This window comes from Diceros bicornis, chromosome X (genome assembly GCF_020826845.1).
Source record: "Diceros bicornis minor isolate mBicDic1 chromosome X, mDicBic1.mat.cur, whole genome shotgun sequence".
NCBI classification, from domain to species: Eukaryota; Metazoa; Chordata; class Mammalia; order Perissodactyla; family Rhinocerotidae; genus Diceros; species Diceros bicornis.
The window spans coordinates 105,966,293-105,986,024 of record NC_080781.1 but is presented as its reverse complement, the minus strand read 5'-3'; positions in this window follow the sequence as shown (position 1 = coordinate 105,986,024).

Here is a 19,732-nt window from a genome sequence, read left to right as displayed (position 1 = left end):
AAAATTCATTTAATGACCATAAAATTTTAACAAGATAGGTGTGGAAGTGTGTGCAAGGAGCACTTTCCCTTAAATCACTTTTTTGTTCACTTTCTCTTTCAATACTTCTAGCTCAGGTGTTAAGAAATATTTATTAAAGACAGTCCACAGTTTAAAATCACTTCAGTAGGCATTGCAAATTATACCTTCAGCTGTAATTAAGGAGAGATTTGGTCACAAATCACTTCTCTGAAACACATTTTTATGGATTCTAAACTAATTAAGTTGGAAAGTCTCATCATCTCCAGAAATCCATAGAGGAGGGAAATACTTCTTCAAAGAGAAAGCAGTTCTTAGAATTTAAAACCATGTTTTAAAACCTAAAACTTACCATATCAGAGTGACTTGACCAGATAAAGTATTCAAATGGAAAAGACTAGGACTGGGAAATTAAAAGGACTGGATTCTAAGTCCATGGCAGAAAACTCATATGCCCACAGAGGCCGGTAAAATAATGTAAATGAGTGAACTGGGCCAAATGCAGGGTCACAGTAAATGGTGGAACTGACAGTCTATCTAATGGGGTGGCAGTTACGTGACTCCAACCAGTTGTTGCAACGTGGGAATTTGAGTCCAGTATTTCAGTGATGTTCCAATTTTTAAGAAAACCTAGACATTCATATCTTTATATGAATTCTCCCAATTCTTACATATGGACAAACAATTCAAATCTTTTTATAACTTCATGTGGAACCAAACAAAACACATCTTCTAAGTTGGCCACTGTATAACTACAGCTCTCAATCTTCTTTAATCATCAATTAGTTATGTGCTCCTGGGCAAGTCATCTAAGTTCTTTGTGCCCCAGTTTTCTTATTTTCCATTTGTGGTAGATTAGGGGCAGGCAAACTATGGCTTGTTTTATGAATAAAGTTTTATTGGAACATTATTGTTACATGCCGTCAAGTTGGCTCTGACTCCTGGCGACCCTATGAATGATGAGTGATGTCCACAATGTTGTGTCCTGAACAGCCCCACTCAGCTCCTGTAGATTCATGCCTATGGTTTCCTTTATGGAGTCAATCCATCTCATATTTGGTCTTCCTGTTTTCCTGCTGTCTTCTACTTTTCCAAGGATTATTGTCTTTTCCAAAGAATCCTGCCTTCTCATGCTGTGCCCAAAGTAGGACAGTCTCAGTTTTGTCATTTTTGCCTCCAGAGATAGTTCAAGCTTGATTTGCTTTAGGACTCACCTGTTCCTCTTTCTGGCAGTCCAGGGTATCCTTAGATCTCTCCTCCAACACCATATTTCAAATGAATCAATTTTTTTCCTGTCAGCCTTCTTCACTGCCCAGCTTTTGCACCCATACATAGTAATTGGGAATACGAGGGTGTGGATAATCTTGACCTTAGTCTCTAATGACATTTCTTTACACTTGATGATCTTTCCTAGTTCCTTCATTGCTGTCCTTCCAAGTCTCAGCCTTTTGATTTCTTGGCTGCAGTCTCCATTTAAATTGATGACTGAACCAAGGTAAACAAAATCTTTGACAATTTCAATGTCTTCATTGTCTATGTTAAAGTTGCGTAGTTCTTCTGTAGTTAAGATTTTTGTCTTCTTGATGTTAAAATGCAGTCCTGCTTTGGCACTTTCTTCTTTCACTTTCATCAGAAGTCATTTCAAGTCATTGCTGCTTTCTCCCAGTAAGACGGTGTCATTCGCACATATTACATTGTTGAAACATAGCCACACACAATTGTTCACATATTGTCTATGGCTTCTTCCATGCTACAACAACAGTGATGGGGATCATATGGTCCAAGAAGGCTAAAATATTTAATATCTAGCCCTTTATGGAAAAAGTTTGCTGATCCTGGGGTAGATCATTGGTTCTTTATGTATTCAAAGTGTTGCTGGAAGTGAGAGAAAGTAGCAAATTCTAAACAAGTATACACATGTGACTATTCCTCAAAAAGAAAGGTTATAAAAATTAATTGTAGAAGATTGCATTGTTGGCTCCAATCACTTGACCCTTCCTTTGTCCACATCCTTTACCATGTAACTTTGCAGTGCCTTTCCCCTTAACTCTGGGTTTAAGCATGTAACTTGCTTTGGCCAATTGGATATTAGCATATGTGACAACAAGCAGAGGCTCAAAATAGGCATATGAGTTAATGCCCATTCTTTTCTAACATTATCATCACCAGGAGAACATGCCTGGGCTAGCCTTTCAGAATAGGGGTAGGCAAACTTTTTCTATAAAGGGACAGATAATAGATATTTTAGGCTTTACAGGCCATATAGTCTGTTGCAACTACTTCATACTGCTATTGGAGACATACACAGTATGTAAACAAATGGGCAGGTCTGTGTTCCAATACAACCTTAGTCACAAAAACAGGTGGTGGGCTGAATTTGGCCTGTTAACCCCTATATTGGAAGAAAAGAGACATGTGGAGCAGAGCTGAGTCACCCTATCCACTCCAGGTGAGATAGCAGACCAGCCAGCTAACCCACAGACATATGGCAAACCCAGACAAGATAAGTAGAACTGCCTAGCCCAATCTCAGATGCACGAACAATAACTGCTTATTGTTGTTTGCCACTGCAATCTTGAGATTGCTTGTTAACACAGCAAAAGTTAACTGGTTCAGTGATCATGTTACTAAACAGTCATCTAAAGCAGAATAAACTCCTGTGTAAGGAGTTTGACAAAACTCAGATGCACACACCCACACAATGGAACTAAATTGTGTTTATAGACACCTATCCACACTAATAGGAGTAGCTAAAATTTACAGATTGTTTACTGCTGTGGGTGAAGCATTGTCCTAAGCTCCATACATAATCACTAATCCTCAAAACTGCCCTGCAATGTAGATTTTTAAAATTATCTACATTTTTCAGATGAGGAAACTGAGGCTTATTGAGTAGAACTAACTTGGCCAAGGTTGTAGATATATGACTTATCAGAGCTGAATCTACCTCCACATTTCTTAATGTCCAAATGATTGGACATGTTATACATATCTGAAAACTCAGATAACAAGTTTTCAATTTAGTGCAATCACTTTATTTCCTTCCAATATAATTTTTTTGTATGTGTGAGGAAGATCAGCCCTGAGCTAACATCCGATGCCAATCCTCTTCTTTTTGCCAAGGAATATTGGCCCTGGGCTAACATCCATGCCCATCTTCCTCTACTTTATATGGGACGCCACCACAGCATGGCTTGACAAGCGTTGCGTCGGTGCACGCCCAGGATCCGAACCTGAGTACCCCGGGCCGCCGAAGCAGAGCGCACGCGCTTAACTGCTATGCCACTGGGCTGGATCCCCAGTATAATTTTTTAGAGTCTGTTTTAAGTAAATGAAGTGTTTATAAACATCTTGATGGAAAAAAAATCCCACTAAAACAATCAATTAAAATATTTCCTACCTTTCAGGATGAATCTCAAGCATAAGTAAAAACTGAATAGATTTTCACTGGAAGTGCAAAGTCTTGTCTTCAATACAAGAGCTTTTGAGCAATCTGTGCCAAAATCCGATCTTGTCTTCTACTATAATAAAATGATAGGTTAATTTCAATTTGTACATGATTATTCAGTACAATTTCTCTGTCATACTTTAAAAAATATACAGTAATGATGCTATTTGTATATCTAGAACTTGTATATTTGTGTACTTTATCTCCCAGCTAAGTATAAAAAAGTATCAGCTATCTCCCAGTGAGTCTGGTTACCCTGGCCTTAGGAAACAAAACTAAAACGCTGCTGCAATTAGCAAGAAGAACAAATAAGTTAAGGAATAATTAACTCTTAAGCCCTTGATTAGAAGATTTAAATAGTAAAAATAACTGAGTCTAAAAACTCAGCAAATAATATTAGGATATCAAAGCCAGCTTTATAATTTTTTTCATCTGGTCTCTGAACCTGAACTCAGTTTCTGATGTGAATAGTGACTATTTTATATATATATATATATATATATATATATATATATATATATATATATATATATATATATATCTTCATGTGTCCAAAAGATTTTACTAAATTCTAATTTGATTCTGGAATTTGGTTGTTCGACCTTGAGCAAATCACTTAACCTCTCTGAGACTGAATCTCCTAATCTGTAAAATAGAGATAATAGTAGTACCTACTTCTTTAGAATTGCTATGAAAATTAAAACGCCGAGGGATGCAGAGTGCCAAGTAGAGCAAGTGCCTGGTACATATATAAAAATAGCTCATTAGCTGTTTGTTGAATCTGATTCTATTGCTGAAAACTGTGGTAGTCAGTGTAGCTGTTTATCTTTTATCTACATAGCATTAAAAAGTACTTCAAGTGAAAGAATAATTAAATATATGATTTAGTAAATGATATGTGTGGATTGATTGTGCATTTGATTATATTTCCTGTGTAGAGAGTACGAAGAGGCAAGTAGCCAAGTTTCTGTTTACACAGGGCATTGACTCCAATCATAAACTCATAAAGTTATTATGGTGTCAATAAAAGTGTTTTTAGAGACAAATAAAAGCTTATAATGTGACTCATTAGACTTGTCTCCTGAATGGTAGATTGTGATATATCATATGCTATCTGGTTAAAATGTCTAAGGAATAATTATAACGAAGTAATAATAATGACATGCAAAGCAAATCTGATAATATTAAGATATAAAAAATACTTTAAATGAAGGATATTTTATATAATTAAGACAATAAACCAGTTATTATTTGTTACCTAATGACCACGTAATAGGGAGGCAGCGTATGATGAAATGTTTTGGAAAAGATCCAGAACATTTTTAGCATCAAATATGACTCTAGTCCACCACTTACTAGCTGAATGATCTTGGGAAAGTTTTTAAATCCATGAGTTCCTGATTTCTATAAGATGAAAAATCAATCATTTGTCATTCGTTCATTTAACAAATATCGATTGAGTATCACTGTATGACATACACTGCAGAGAAAAGGTGGATAAAATGGACTAAATATATATATATATATATCACACTTTCTTTGAATAGCTTTTAGCACAGTGTCTGGTACTTATGTTGTTCAAGCAGTGGTTTTATTCTTATTAAACTATCTGCTACTAATTGAAAGTTGTTGCAAAACTCCAGGGCCAGTTCTGTGTAAAGAGATTGAACTAGTCTGTTCATAATTATAAGTATATATATAATTATATAATTATAGTATATATATAATTATATAATAATCATAAGTAATCATAAATTACTTATGATAAACGTCAGTAGTTATTAAATCCTATGGTTACAGGTAAACACTATTTTTCTTAGCTATAAAAACAGATTGATCTTTTCTTTCCTTTCTTCACCAAGTACCAGGGCATTAAAGGATGTATGCAAGGTGCAAAAGGCTTTTTAATAAAAGCACACTCACGCAGAATTAAATGAGAGTTAAGAAATGAATATTTTACTATACAATTTTCTTTAATGCTGCCAAGTTTCCTTTCATCTATTGCTTTTTAAACTAAATTGATCATTTTATGTATTCTTTTTCTAGTTCAGCAAAAATTTTATATAGTGATTTCTGTAGTTTCTGCCTCTACCTTTCCCTTCTAGTTCTTGTTCCTTCTTGAAGCAGTGACGAATACTCTCTTGTTCTCTATGACCTGGTGATCACTTGTTTTCTATGACTCTCTTCTCTGTGTTGATAAAGCTACATACTTCCTCTGTACTACTATAAAGTCATCTCTTTTGCCCTTCCAATGGCAGGAATTCTCCCCACTAAAATCAACTCACAAATATTTTTATCCATTCTTTGCTGAGGGTAAAGGTTTTCATCTGGGACTTCAAGTTGAGTCAATAGGAGATTAGATATATACACCACAGTGGCTATATTTTCCTCCTAATAAGATTTTCTTATCATGCATTGTCTTCATTTTTAAGATCATTTCTTTTAGATGCCTTTGATTTGCACAAATTCAATTTAGTGTTGTTTTGTTTTCTTTATTTTATATAGTTTTGTTAACTTATAGTAAATGAAGGTATATGGCAGTTTGATGGGAAATACCAATAGGGAAAGAAGTTGGTATCAATATACATGCGGGAGGAAGGAGATAGCAACTAACACTAGCACATTCAATGTTTTAAAGGTTGTAATGACAGAAAAAGTACCCACCTTAATTCTAGAGTAATAGGATTGGATTGGTGGAGAGATGAATTTTCATAAATCCCCTTTTTGCACTATCCCTCTGGAGATTTTCCCTCCAATGAGACTCACTCTCTTTCCCCTTATTTTATTCCCTTAAATCTCTACTGGGTTACTAAAATAGGATACTCTTGGAACTGAGGGGGTAATGCCTGATAATATGTAATTGTTTGAACAAGTTCCTGATAAGACATCTATTTCAAGCAATTGCCTCAATGTGTTAGCTTACAAAGGATGAATAAAGGGAAAAATTTAGGCTTAGTGGCAAAGGTAGGTAAGTGGTATTTAGGGTCAAAACAGCCTTTCAGGTGCCTTACAACTGCTAGCATTTGTCACAACACGTACAAATAGAAGGTTGGATTTTATGCACTTTTGTTCATAGAAAAAAAGGAAAAGGAAAAGTTGGACTTATTTGCATAAATCTAATAAGATCATAAAGATGAAAATTATCTCTAAGGAAGGAAGAATATAAAAACTTTCAAAATTGATAAGAAGTAGAAAAGAGTAGCTAGTAACCAGGGAAATAGGTAAATCTCCAACTAGCCATAGTTATTTTCTAGTGTTTAGCCAAGAGGCAGAACACTTAAGTTTACAGTGGAAAATCATTGATTCTTTTCAGTGAAAAACTGATCTCCACTTTTTAGGGCCACACAATAATAATGTTTCCGTGTATGTTTAAATTTTAATCAATCTTTCCATTATTTACGTTAAATGCATATTTAAAATGTACACAGTTAATGCATATTTTAATTTCATTCTATCTGGTGAATGTACTCAAGCTCTAGAAAATGAAATAAAAAACAAATCAATATCACAATAGAACTAGTTCTCAAAGTATGGTCTAGAGGTTTGACTTTGTAAATAAGGGAATATAGTATTTTGTACAAAAAAGTTATATTAGGCAAAATGTATAACAATGCATACATACATTAAAAGGAATTCATTCAAGGAATTCCCATTTGTAATTCCCATCTTCCCCAAATTAATTCCCAAATTAAGAGTGCAAAATTAAGTTTTTTAAAAAAGTTTTAATAATCTGGTAAGTGAACCTCAGGATAACTTGGCAAACTCGCACTGTATATTCATTGAGATTGGAATAAAAAAATACATTTTACAAGATTCTGTTTTAAATGAAATGAGGCATTGTGTGTCGCATGTGATCTAGTTCTGTCTCTTCTGCTTCTCCATAAGGTGTGATAGAAAAAAGGTTCCTAGGGGAGTGAAGTGAAATTGCTGCAGGGAGATGCTGTTGTTATTTTAACTTAAAGCTATGGCCAAGCTATAGAAAAAGATAAGTGAGGGCATCAAATAGAAAGCAAGATAGGGGTAGCAAGAGAAAGAAAAAGATAAGAAGAATGAGAGACTGGGAGAGAGAGAGAAAAAAAAAAAGAAAGATATTCCCTGTCATCATCAAGCAGACTTCCCAGGACTTCAGCACCTAAATGTGCTGGGGACTCTGCCCTTTCTCCTGCTGGACCAAACAGCATCTTTACCTCTAGGTTGTTTTCTGAAGCCTACCTGCCTAGATATTTGGTAGTCCCAATTCCCACATTCACCTTATGGTAACCTGACTATACAGCCTTGCACCTGCCCTTCAGGACCCATAATGTCCTCTATTCCTCCTACGTTGAAATGTCTGGTATTTTATTTGAAAAAGGGAATCAGTGAGCATTCTAGTCTTCCAAAGAGCAAAGATTTAAAAAAAAATTGACAAGATCCAACACCTTTTAGGGTGATTAGCATATAAACTAAAATCTCTATTTTCATTATTTTACACTTTCCAAGCTTTCAACATTTTAAGAGAAAAAAATTAAAATTAACTTTGAAGGTGTTTGGAAATAAAAGAAGATCTGCTTCTGAGCTAATGCTGCAAGAGAATGAAATAACTACAAGTATCTTAAAATTAATATTGAGAAATTTTGGCAATATTTTAAAGGACTATTAAAACAAGTCTCCCACAGTGTAGATCTATAGAAATATGTGACAGGATTTGAAGCAGCTTAGCAGGGACTAATATACTCATATTAAACTCTTTAACTAGGATTTTTTTTGTTGTTTTGCAAATCAGCTTAATTGCCATAGGAAAGAAGCAAAAACCACAACTTGTATATCAAAGAATTTAATTTATGTGGTCACCCAAGGACACTATTTGTGTAATTGTTCTGCTCTTTAAGAAACTAGAGTATTTCCTCTAAATTTACCATGAATTTAACAAGGCAATGTGGCCAATTTTTCCTGCATGGATTATCTATTTTCTGAAAAGAGGAGGGAAAAAAGGAAACTGCAATCCTTGGGGAAATCTTGTGCTGTGTAAATATCTCTCCCGTAGTTCTGCCATAAATAAGTTCTCATTGATAGAATCTGTTGTAATTGGGAAGGATATTAATACTACTTTTTATTATGGGAAAATATTTAGCAAGTACAAATGAGAGTACAGTGATTCAGCTATTTATATACTTGGGGTAGCTTTAGGGTTGGATTTGTCAAATGAAAATACAGGAGGATCAGTTAAATTTCAATTTCAGAATAAACAACAAATACATTTTTAGTATATATCCAAAACATTGCATGGGACATATTTATACTATTTTTTTCATTTTTAATTGAAATTCAAATTTTATTGGGCATCCTGTATTTTATCTCGCAACTCTATGTAGGTCTCTCCAAAGGCTAAAATATTATTTGTTACCTACATGTGCATTTCTTCAAATAAATCTGGCTGTTTTATACATGAGCTTCTTTACCTTTTATTCTTCTGCATATGATTTCCTTCCTCCTGGATGGGGCTGGGATTTCCTTCCCCAAAATAAGAGTTCTCTGAACCCAATGGTAGAAATTGGAACTATACGAGAATATACATGCTTTGGGTTTACCTTCCCTATATATAAATTTTAAACCATTTATTAACTGGGAAAAGGACCAAAATATTTATGACTTGTAGTTGGACTCAAATTATATTCAATTTTTCATATATATGTGTGTATAGTTTATTATGTAGTTTATATACATATCAGGTAGTAGTTTCTACTGTAGTGTTTGCTTAAGAACTAATATGATCCTAAGTGATTCATTTGTTTTTTTATTATCATATCTTATAAGATTAGATGCTTTCCTATTTCTTAACTCTATGATTATTTTTCTTTGTGATTATTATGCAATGAACTTTTAAATTTTCATATTAATTTTACAGGAATTCCTAAAATGTTTTAAAGTTAGACACTAAATAAGTTTTACACCGATTCTTAAATAAATATGAATCAGCTGAAATATTTGGGAAGAAATAGCAGCTTCATTCTCTCTGTTTGACTATTCAGTCGTGACTTGGATTCCTTCATGAAATAATGAAGGGTAGGAGAGGAAGGGAGGAGATAACAGTAGGAGAGATTAGTTTTGGTGGTACTTATGTTTTGCAATGCCAAAATTACCTAAATGAATTTCTATCCCCGCAATAAAGAGATACTTATTACACCAAGGAATTCAGTCTATTTGCCAATTTTTGTCTGTACAGCTTTTCTAATGTCTAAGTATTCATTTAGGAAGAAGGTATTAAGTATGTATTAGTCTATTTATTGTATGTTACAAAGTTTTGATTGAAATCCTTCCTCTTGAGATAAAACTGTATGTAGAGAATTAAGCAAAGTAATTAGAAATTTTAACTTATGGAAACTATTTTAATAATTCAATATTTTTAGCTGTACTTTTGCTAGTAAATTAGAAAATTAGCTTAAAAATTGATAGACAAGGTGGCTGCCTATATCATGATATTAATGGTACATAGACACCAATTACCTTTCTGGAAGGCCATGAGTATTGTAATTCTTTCTATTAGAAATAGAATCATTTGTTATGGAATGCTCCTGTTAGAGACTGTATAGTATAGTGCAAACCCTTTTATTTTTTATTTTTTTTAGAGTTGGAAAATAGGGCCCTGACAATGAGAATTTTGTGTCCTCAATAAAAATTTTAAATTATATTTACTGCCTAGCTTACTCTTCTTACTGAAATTAACCTGCTCTCCTTAAGTAGAGGCTCCCCAGATTGCTGCAACACTTTGATTAACCTCCAGAGTTCTGAAAAAGTTATTTTTATTTTTGCCACTTTTTTTTGTGAAGAGAAATTTCAGAGGTCCTTATGCTACCATTTTCACTGATGTCACTCCCAACAATTTTCTTAATTGCAGAGCTTTAACCTAATAGCCAAGGGGCAGGGAACTCTCTCTGCCATGGCTAAGGGAAGTGTAGAAGAAATAAAATTGGCTTCCTAGAGCATGAAATAATTCTGGGCCCAGGATCTTAATAATTTTTTATTTATTCATTTATTTTTTCCGCCAAAGCCCCAGTAAATAGTTGTATGTCATAGTTGCACATCCTTCTAGTTGCTGTATGTGGGACACGGCCTCAGCATGGCCGGAGAAGTGGTGCGTCGGTGCACGCCCGGGATCCAAACCCAGGCCGCCAGCAGCGGAGCACGCGCACTTAACCGTTAAGCCACGGGGCCGGCCCTGGGCCCAGTATCTTGTATCAATACCATTAGATGCCACCTACAGCTGGGTGAAGGGCAGGAGATTCTCTCCTGCATAAAATCCAACTCAAAAGGCAGAGTTTGGCTTCTTGCCGTGGAGATTAGAGGCAGGAAAGCTGAGAAAGCCCTCTCCTTGAGGCCCAGGCACACAGCACCTGATTGAGAATGAAGCTGCATCGGGACAACAGACATTCTCTCCTGTGGCTTCTACCATGAATTTAGCTCCTAATAACAAGCTACAGAAGTCTGTTGGTAAGGAGGGAAAAGAGTCAGAAGAGTGAGCAGCTCTGTGCATCAGGTGTGGAGACATGTTTGAAATCTTAGAGTTCACAACAGAAAAACATATCAACTGCCAAACCTGCCTCTAGCCTAAGCACAAATCAGTGGCAGCCTGGGTGCATCACAGAAAACAACAGCAGCAGCAAAACCCAAACACAGATAAGTTTCTGACTAGATTCTTTCAACCTCCTACACTAACAGCCTGAAAAAAGAAAAGACACACCCATTTCCAGGCAAAAATAACATTTACTTCAGTCCCTAATGTTCTATGCATGATATCAGGTATTAAATAAAAAATTTTGAAACACATAAAGAAGGCAAGAAAAACAATCATACTGATAAGAGAAAAATCAATTAAACAAACCAGATACAGAGAAAACATAAATATTGGAACTTTGAGACAGGAACATTAAATTAACTATAATGATCATATTAAAGGATCTAGTGGAAAAGGTAAACAATTGCATGAACAGATGGAGAATTTCAGCAGAGAGATAAAACTCTAAGAAAAATGTCAAAAGGAAATGTTAGAAATAAAAAAGACAATATCAGAGATAAAGAATGTCTTCAATGGGCTTATCAGTATGCTGAACACAGTTAAGGAAGGAATCTTTAAACTTGAAGATAGCTCAATGGAAATTACTCAAACTGAAACACAAATAAGAAAAGGAATGAACAAAAAAAATAGAACAGACCATCTAAGAGCCATGAAACAATACCAAATATTTTAACATAAAAGGAAGAGAGAAGGAACATTACAGAAACATATTGAAAGAGATAATGAGGAATAATTGCCCCCAAATAATAAATGACATCAAATCACAGATCCAAGAAGCTCAGAAAACTCCATGCAAGATAAAACAACAACAAAATCTCACATCTAAACATAGCATAGTTAACAGTGTTGAAAAGTGAAGATAAAGAGGAAATCTTGAAGGCAGATGGAGGAAAAAAAGACATTTTGAATTAAAAAAATAAATATTATAGTAGACTTTTTGTCAGAAAATATGTATGCCAGAAAAAAATGGAGTGATCCTCAATGTGCTGAAAGAAAAAGAAGTAACTGTCAACCCAGAATTCTATACCCAGTGAAAATATCTTTCAAAAATGAAGGTAAAATAAATGAGTCTTTTAGAAATCAAAATCTGAGACAATTCACTGACTGTAGACCTGTACTACAAAAAATGCTAAATTCCGTTTTTCAGACAAAAAGAGTATGATACCAGACAGAAATGAAATGGAGAGCGGCAAAATGGTAAAAATGACAGTAAATGTAAAAGTCATTTTTTTATTATTTTTAATCACTCTAAAAGATAATAGACATTCTAAAGCAAAAATAGTAGAAATAAATTGTGGGGTTATTTACAATGTAGAAAAGTAAAGTGCATACCAGTGATAGCACAAGAGAAGGGAGAGAAGAATCAGATCCTGTCCTAAGTTTCTTATACTATATATGAACTGGTATAACATTTGGAGGAGGACTGTGACATATTAAAGAAGTATACTATAAGCAATAAAGCAACCATAACAAATTAGAAAAGAGGTGTGAATAATAAGCTAATGGTGCAGATAAAAAGAATCACAAAAAGCTACTAAATTTTCCCATAAAAAGAGCAAAAAACAACAAATAATAGATAGTACATATAGCAAAGAGCCAGAAAAACAATAGATTTAAATCCAGCCATATTATTAAGTCTTAAAATAAATGGTTTTAAGTGCCCCAAAAGCTAGAGTTTGTGAGAGCAGATAAAAGGTAAGACCTAACCATATGCTGTCTATATGAAACTCACTTGGAATATGAAAACATAGATAGGCTAAAAGCAAAAGGATGGAAAATAACATACTATGCAAACATTAATCACAACAAGGCTGTAGTAGCTATATAATATCAAAGTAGAAATCAGTACAATGAGACAAACAGGGATAATGAAGGATGTTATATAATAACCAAGGGATTGATTCCCCAGGAAGACATTATAATCCTAAAAATGTACATTTCTAATGACAGAGCTTCAAAATACATAAAACCAATACTGATAGAACCAAAAGGACAAATAGATAAATCCACACTATAGTTGGAGAATTGAACATTCTCTTTCAATAATTGATAGAAGAATATAGAAGACTTAAAGAACCTATCAATCAACTTGACAGCATTGACATTTATGGAACACTTTACCCAACAAAAGCAGCATATGCAGTCTTTTAAAATACACTTGCAGCATTCACAAAAATAGACCATATTCTGGGCCATAATAGAGATCTCTCCAGATTTAAAAGAATTGAGGCCATAAAAATATGTTCCCTGACTACAACAGAAATAAACTAGAAAGAAATCATGGAAAGTTATTTGAAAAGCCTGAAATATTTAGAAATTAAACAACACACTTTCAAGTAACTTATGAGTCAAATAGGGAGTCACAAAAATAATTAGAAATATTTTGAATTGAATGAAAATGCAACATATCAAAATTTGTGGGATGCAGCTAATGCAGTACTCAGAGGGAAACTTAGAACATTAAATGCTTATATTGGAAAGGAAAAAGTGTCTCACATAAATTCTCTGAGCTTCCAACTTAAGAAACTAAGAAAATAAGAGAAAAATAAACTAAATCAAGCAGAGTGAAGGGAATAATATAGATGACAGCAGATATCAATTACATTGAAAACAGACACAACAGAGCAAATCAATTAAATCAAAGTCAGAGTCTTTGAAAAGGCCAATAAAATTGATATATCTCCATGCAGATCGACAAAAAAAAATCCAGAGAAGACACAAATTATAAATAGCAGAAGTAAAAGAGAACATATCTCTGTAGATCCTACAGTCATAAAAAGGATAATACAGAGATATTATAAACAACTTTATGCCAACAAGTTTGATAACTTAGATTAAATTGATCAATTCCCTAGAAGACACCAACTACCAAAACTCACTCAAAAATAAATAAAATCTCATATATAGTTTTAAATTTATTAAATAAATTGAAATTTTAATTTAAAAATTTACAATTTTGAAAACTCCAAGCAAAGATAGTGCTCCTGGTAATGTGCTGATAGTTATGGAAGAAATAATGTCAAGTATATGCAAAGTCATCTAGAAAATATGAGAGAATTGAATACTTCTGACCTCATTATTTAAGGTCACTGAAGCATGAAACCAAATCAGACAAAACCATTGGAGGAAAAGTAATCCTCCAGAACATAGACACAAAATTCCTTCACAAAATAGTAGCTAATTGGATCCAGGAAAATATATACATTACACTTGATCATAATATAATATACACATTATACAATATACATTATGTTATGACCAAGTGTAGTTTTTCTCAGAATAAAAAGGTTGCTTTAACATGAGAAAATCAATTTTATACACACTGTCAATTAACTAATGAAAAAAAGAAATATGATTATCTTAACAGATGTAGACAAGTACTTGAGAAAATTAAATATCCATTCATGATAAAAACTCTGAGGAAGGGAATAGAAGATAATTTCCTCACCCAGACTTAGGGTATCTACAGCAAATATCTTACTTAGTAGTGAAAGACTGAAGGCTCTTTTCCCAAGATCAAAAATAATGAAAGAATATTTGCTCTCACTATTCCTATTCAACATCATAATGGAGGTCCTAGCCAGTCCAAAGACACAGTAGAAATTAATAAATTCATATAGATTGTAAAGCAAGAAATAGAAGTCTTTATTTGCAGATGACAATTGTCTTTGTAGAAAACCCTAAAGAATCTGCAAGAACTACTAGAGCTAATAAGTGTGTGTTTAGCAAGGTGGCAGGATATAAGACAAATAAGCAAAAATACAATTTTATTTCCATATATTAGAAATAAACAATAGGAAATTGGAAAATAAAAAAGTACCATTTACAATAGCACCAAAAAATGAACTTCAACTCATATCTCCCCCAAAATTAACTTAAATGGGTCATAGACATAATGTAAAACCAAAAACTAGAAAAATTCCAGAAACAGTATGTGATAAAACATTTGTGATCTTTGGTTATACAAAGATTCCTTTGATAGAAAACAAAAAGAACAAACCATTAGAAAATGATAAATTGCACTTTATCAAAATTAAAATCTCTTGCTCTTCAAAAGTCCCTGTTGAGCAAAATAAAGACAAGCCACTGACAGAGTTGGAGAAAATATTTGCAAAACAATCATCTGATGAAGAGTGATATTCATGATACACACACACACAAACACACACATATATGTTTTAAAAAAATTTATAATTCAATCATAAAAATCAAATAATCCTATTTAAAAATGGGAAAAATTTTCTGACATTACAACATAAGGAGTTCCCCAGACTTGATCCCCAGGTAAACTGGTGAAAATTATTAACAACCATTTAAAGTTTCTGGAAATGGTCCTAACTAAGGTCACACAGCAAATGAAGAAACATGTATTAAGAAAATAAACTATGGTACAGCCATTTTAGAAAACAGTATGGTGGTTCCTCAAAAAATTAAAAATTGAACTACCATATGATCCAGCAATCCCACTCCTGGGTGTATATCCAAAGGAATTGAAATCAGTATCTTGAAGAGATATCTGCACCTCCATGTTTATCGCAGCATTATTCATGATAGCCAAGACACAGGAACAACCTAAGTGTCCATCAACGGATAAACGGATAAAGAAAATGTAGCATATATATCTATATACAATGGAATATTATTCAGTCCTGAGAAAGAAGGAAATCCTGCCATTTGTGACAACATGGATGGACCTTGAGGGCATCATGATAAGTGAGATAAGTCAGACAGAGAAGGACAAATACCATATAATCTCACTTATATGTGCAATCTAAAATAGCTGAACTCATAAAAACAAAGAGTAGAATGGTGGTTACCAGGGTCTAGGGGTGAAGGAATTGGGGAGATATCCTTTAAGGTTATAAACTTGCAACTAGTAGATAAATAAGCTCTGGAGATATAATGCAGAGTATAGTGATTATAGTCAACAATACTGTATTACAAACTTCAAAGTTGCTAAGAAACTAGATCTTAAGTGTTCTCACCACAAAAAAGAGATGGTAATTATGAGATGTGATGCAGGTGATAGCTAATGCTGTGGTGGTAATCACATTGCAATACATCAATGTATCAAACCAAGATGTTATACACCTTAAACTTACAAAATGTTATATGTTAATTATATCTCAATAAAAAAATAAAATTAAAGAAAAGAAAATGAACTAAAACTCAGTAAGAACAGTGAGAATCTCAATAAGAACAAGAAAATCCTGGCAAATGAACCAGGATCCACTTCCTTTCTCCCCCCTCTCAGCTCAGAGTGACAGACACTACTTGGCCTCAGAATGACAAATGCTAGCCAGCTAGACATTTATAGCCAAGAACACATGACTCCCAAACTCACTTCACCAGCTTAAAGTCAGAGACTACAGCATCTCTCCAGGAGCAGCAGTACTTCAAACTTTCTCATCCTGCCCTGCTGCAATTTGTGGAGGCTAAGTGTTGCTGAGGAAAAAAAGGGAGTAGGGGCTCCCTTTTTTTCATCCAGCCCCCAATCATAGGGTATAGGGTCTCCTTGGGTATGGTGCAATGAGAATACTGGGGCCCTGATTGGTCACTTTTACCCTGGCTCCTTTGTAAAGCAAAGTTCCCCGCTGGGAGAGGCCAATTGAGAACATCAGAAACTATAGCTGTCCCACATCCCTGGCTGAATGCTCATCAACTAAAGCAGAAGTTTCACTAAGAGACGAGTCTGCCACTGTCCCCAACCTGAGCTCCCGGGCCATGTTTATGAGATTTTACCTATGGATTGAGATAGGCTGAAGTTTTCCCAAAAGGAACTTATTTCATTTGCCACAGAATGTGGGAGAATTCCTAGCCTAAGGATGTTCTCAAAAACAAGGGAGGTCATGGTGAGAAACAATTAAATGGGAGACAGGTAGATTCATTAGAGATATAAACTCAACTATAGGCTGGCTAGTTTACCAAAGAGAACCAGGGAAGGATACAGCTAAGAAGAGCCTTCTTATGTTCAGAACAAGTCTCAACACCGACTTTAAAAATGATACTTGCAAAGAAGCCTAAATTTAATTGAGTTAGTCTGTGGAAAAGCTAGGCAAAGCTAGTTTTCAAAATTGAAGACGAAATAAAGGCGTTGTTAGATAAATAAAACTGACAGAATTTGTTGCTGGCAGACCTGCCTTACAAGAAATACTAAAGGAAGTTCTCCAGGCTGAAAGCGCATGTTCCCAGACACTAATTCAAATCCACATGAAAAAACAAAGAAAACTGTTAAGCAAAACTATGTAAATACAAAAGACACTATAGATAGAGTGGGACTTTAGCAAGATGGCAGACTAGAAAGCTCTAGGCCCTTGCTTCACCACAGAAACACTAAATAAACAACTAGAAACTGACTAAAATACACCTATAGTAGCTCTGGTAACCAGTCAGAGAGCTATAGCAACCAAGTGAAAGCCCAATCAAGGAAAAAGCCTAAACCTGGTAAGAATCTTTTTCTTTGGTTCTTTTATTTTCTATATTTCAGTCCCAAACATTAGAATTCTTAAGAAGGGATTAAAAATTCAATGAGTTTGAAGTTTCTCAAATAAAATTTGTGGCTACATATTCTGGAAACCATGAACCACCAGTAACAACTTGGAATGGTTTTCCTTGTAAAATCAGACCGATGTAGACAAAGTCAACCTATGGCAAGTTGTGTACAGGTGGCTTATCATCAGAGCTGCCTCAACTGCATTTTCCGTACAATCCTCAGCACAACTAGAGAAATGCTTCCTCTCCCTGCATTTCAGATTGCTAGTATCCTCATTCTTTGTTTCATCCTCTTCTTGCTTTCCCATTAAACTCCACAAAATTCCTAAACTAAAACTTCAGGTATTCCAGTGTTATGAGTTGTTAGTTTAGATCGGATTAATTATTTCTTAGAAATGAAGACCTAGTATTGCAAATGAAGAAATAATGATAAAAAGGAAGGAATGAAAGAAGGAAGGAAGGAAGGAGAGAGGAAAGGAAAAAGGGAAGGTAAGAAAAATAATCACGAATGTGTGGGGATTAGCCAACATACTTTTTATATTTAATATAGTTGTGTGTGGTAAGAAAGGGGACAGGGCTCTCACTGCTATGAACTCAGAGAAGGGGAGGCTGGCTTCATCATTGGACAGAGCCATCAATGTCTGTGACTCATATTCATCCATCCACCCATCTATTCGAATACATTTTCTAAGTACCTATTATAGATCAAACATTGCAGTAGGTCCTAGGAACACAAAAATGAAGACAAAATTCTTGCCTACATGAATTCTTATGTTTTTGTATTAGAAAATGTAAGAGGAGAGGCATGAAAGGGACTAGAGAAGCATGTGATTGAAATGTCGGCGGAGAATTTAAGGCTATGGACATGCTTTCTTCAAAGCTATGAGCAAAGATTAAATTTTTCTAGGGACTTTCTAGTAAAAGGTCATAATATTCAATTTTAATTAAACCTTTCCAAAGTTTACTTTATGTTGAAAGAATATCCGAGCTCTGTCTTTATAGATTTACTTTTCTGGTCAACCCAAAGTGTCATACAACAACAAAAAAAAACACAGATTATACTGAAATTTGAAGGAGAGGCACAATTTTAGTGACTTGATCTTTTTGCTTAGATTGTTAGGTACCAAGTGCAGCTTCCCATTTCATTTATATTTCTTCTAAGGAAGCTGTGTCTACTTCACTTATTGGACCAAAGGGATTGTTTAGAAAGCCATGGTTAGAATGATGGACTTTCACACATTTGAAAAATCAAATGTATTTTATTTTTTTTGTTTGTGGTATATAATTCTTTTTTTTATTATTTTTTTATTTTGTTGAGGTCATATTTGTTTATAACATTGTGTAATTTCAGGTGTACATTACTTATTATCAGTTTCTGAATAGACTATATCGTGCTCACCACCAAGTCTAGTTTTTATCCATCCATACATATGTGCCCCTTTAACACTTTTGCCCACCCCCCCACCCCTTTCCCCTATGGTAACCACAAATCTGTTCTGTTTATCCATGTGTTTGTTTATCTTCCACATATGAGTGAAATCATACAGTGTTTATTATTCTCTGTCTGGCTTATTTCACTTAACATAATACCCTCAATGTCCATCCATGTTGTTGCAAATGGGATGATTTTGTCTTTTTTTATGGCCCAGTAGTATTCCATTGTGTGTGTGTGTGTGTGTGTGTGTGTGTGTGTGTGTGTGTGTATACCACATTTTCTTTATCCAATCATCCATTGATGGGCACTTGGGTTGCTTCCATGTCTTAGCTATTGTGAATAATACTTCAATGAACATAAGGGTGCATAGATCTCTTTGCATTGTTGATTTCACGTTCTTTGGATAAATACCCAGCAGTGGGATAGCTGTATTATATGGTATTTCTATTTTTAATTTTTTGAGAATTCTCCATACTGTTTTCCATAATGGCTGCACCAGTTTGCACTCCCACCAGCTGTATAAGGGTTCCCTTTTCTCCACATCCTCTCCAACACTTATTGTTTCTCATCTTGTTAATTATAGCCATTCTGATAGGCATGAGGTGATATCTCATTGTAGTTTTGATTTGCATTTCACTAATAATTAGTGACATTGAACATCTTTTCATGTGCCTATTGGCCCTCTGTATATCTTCGTTGGAAAAATGTCTGTTCATATCCTCTGCCCATTTTTCATAATCAAATTTATTTAATTTTTTTAATTTTTTTAATTTTATTTATTTATTTA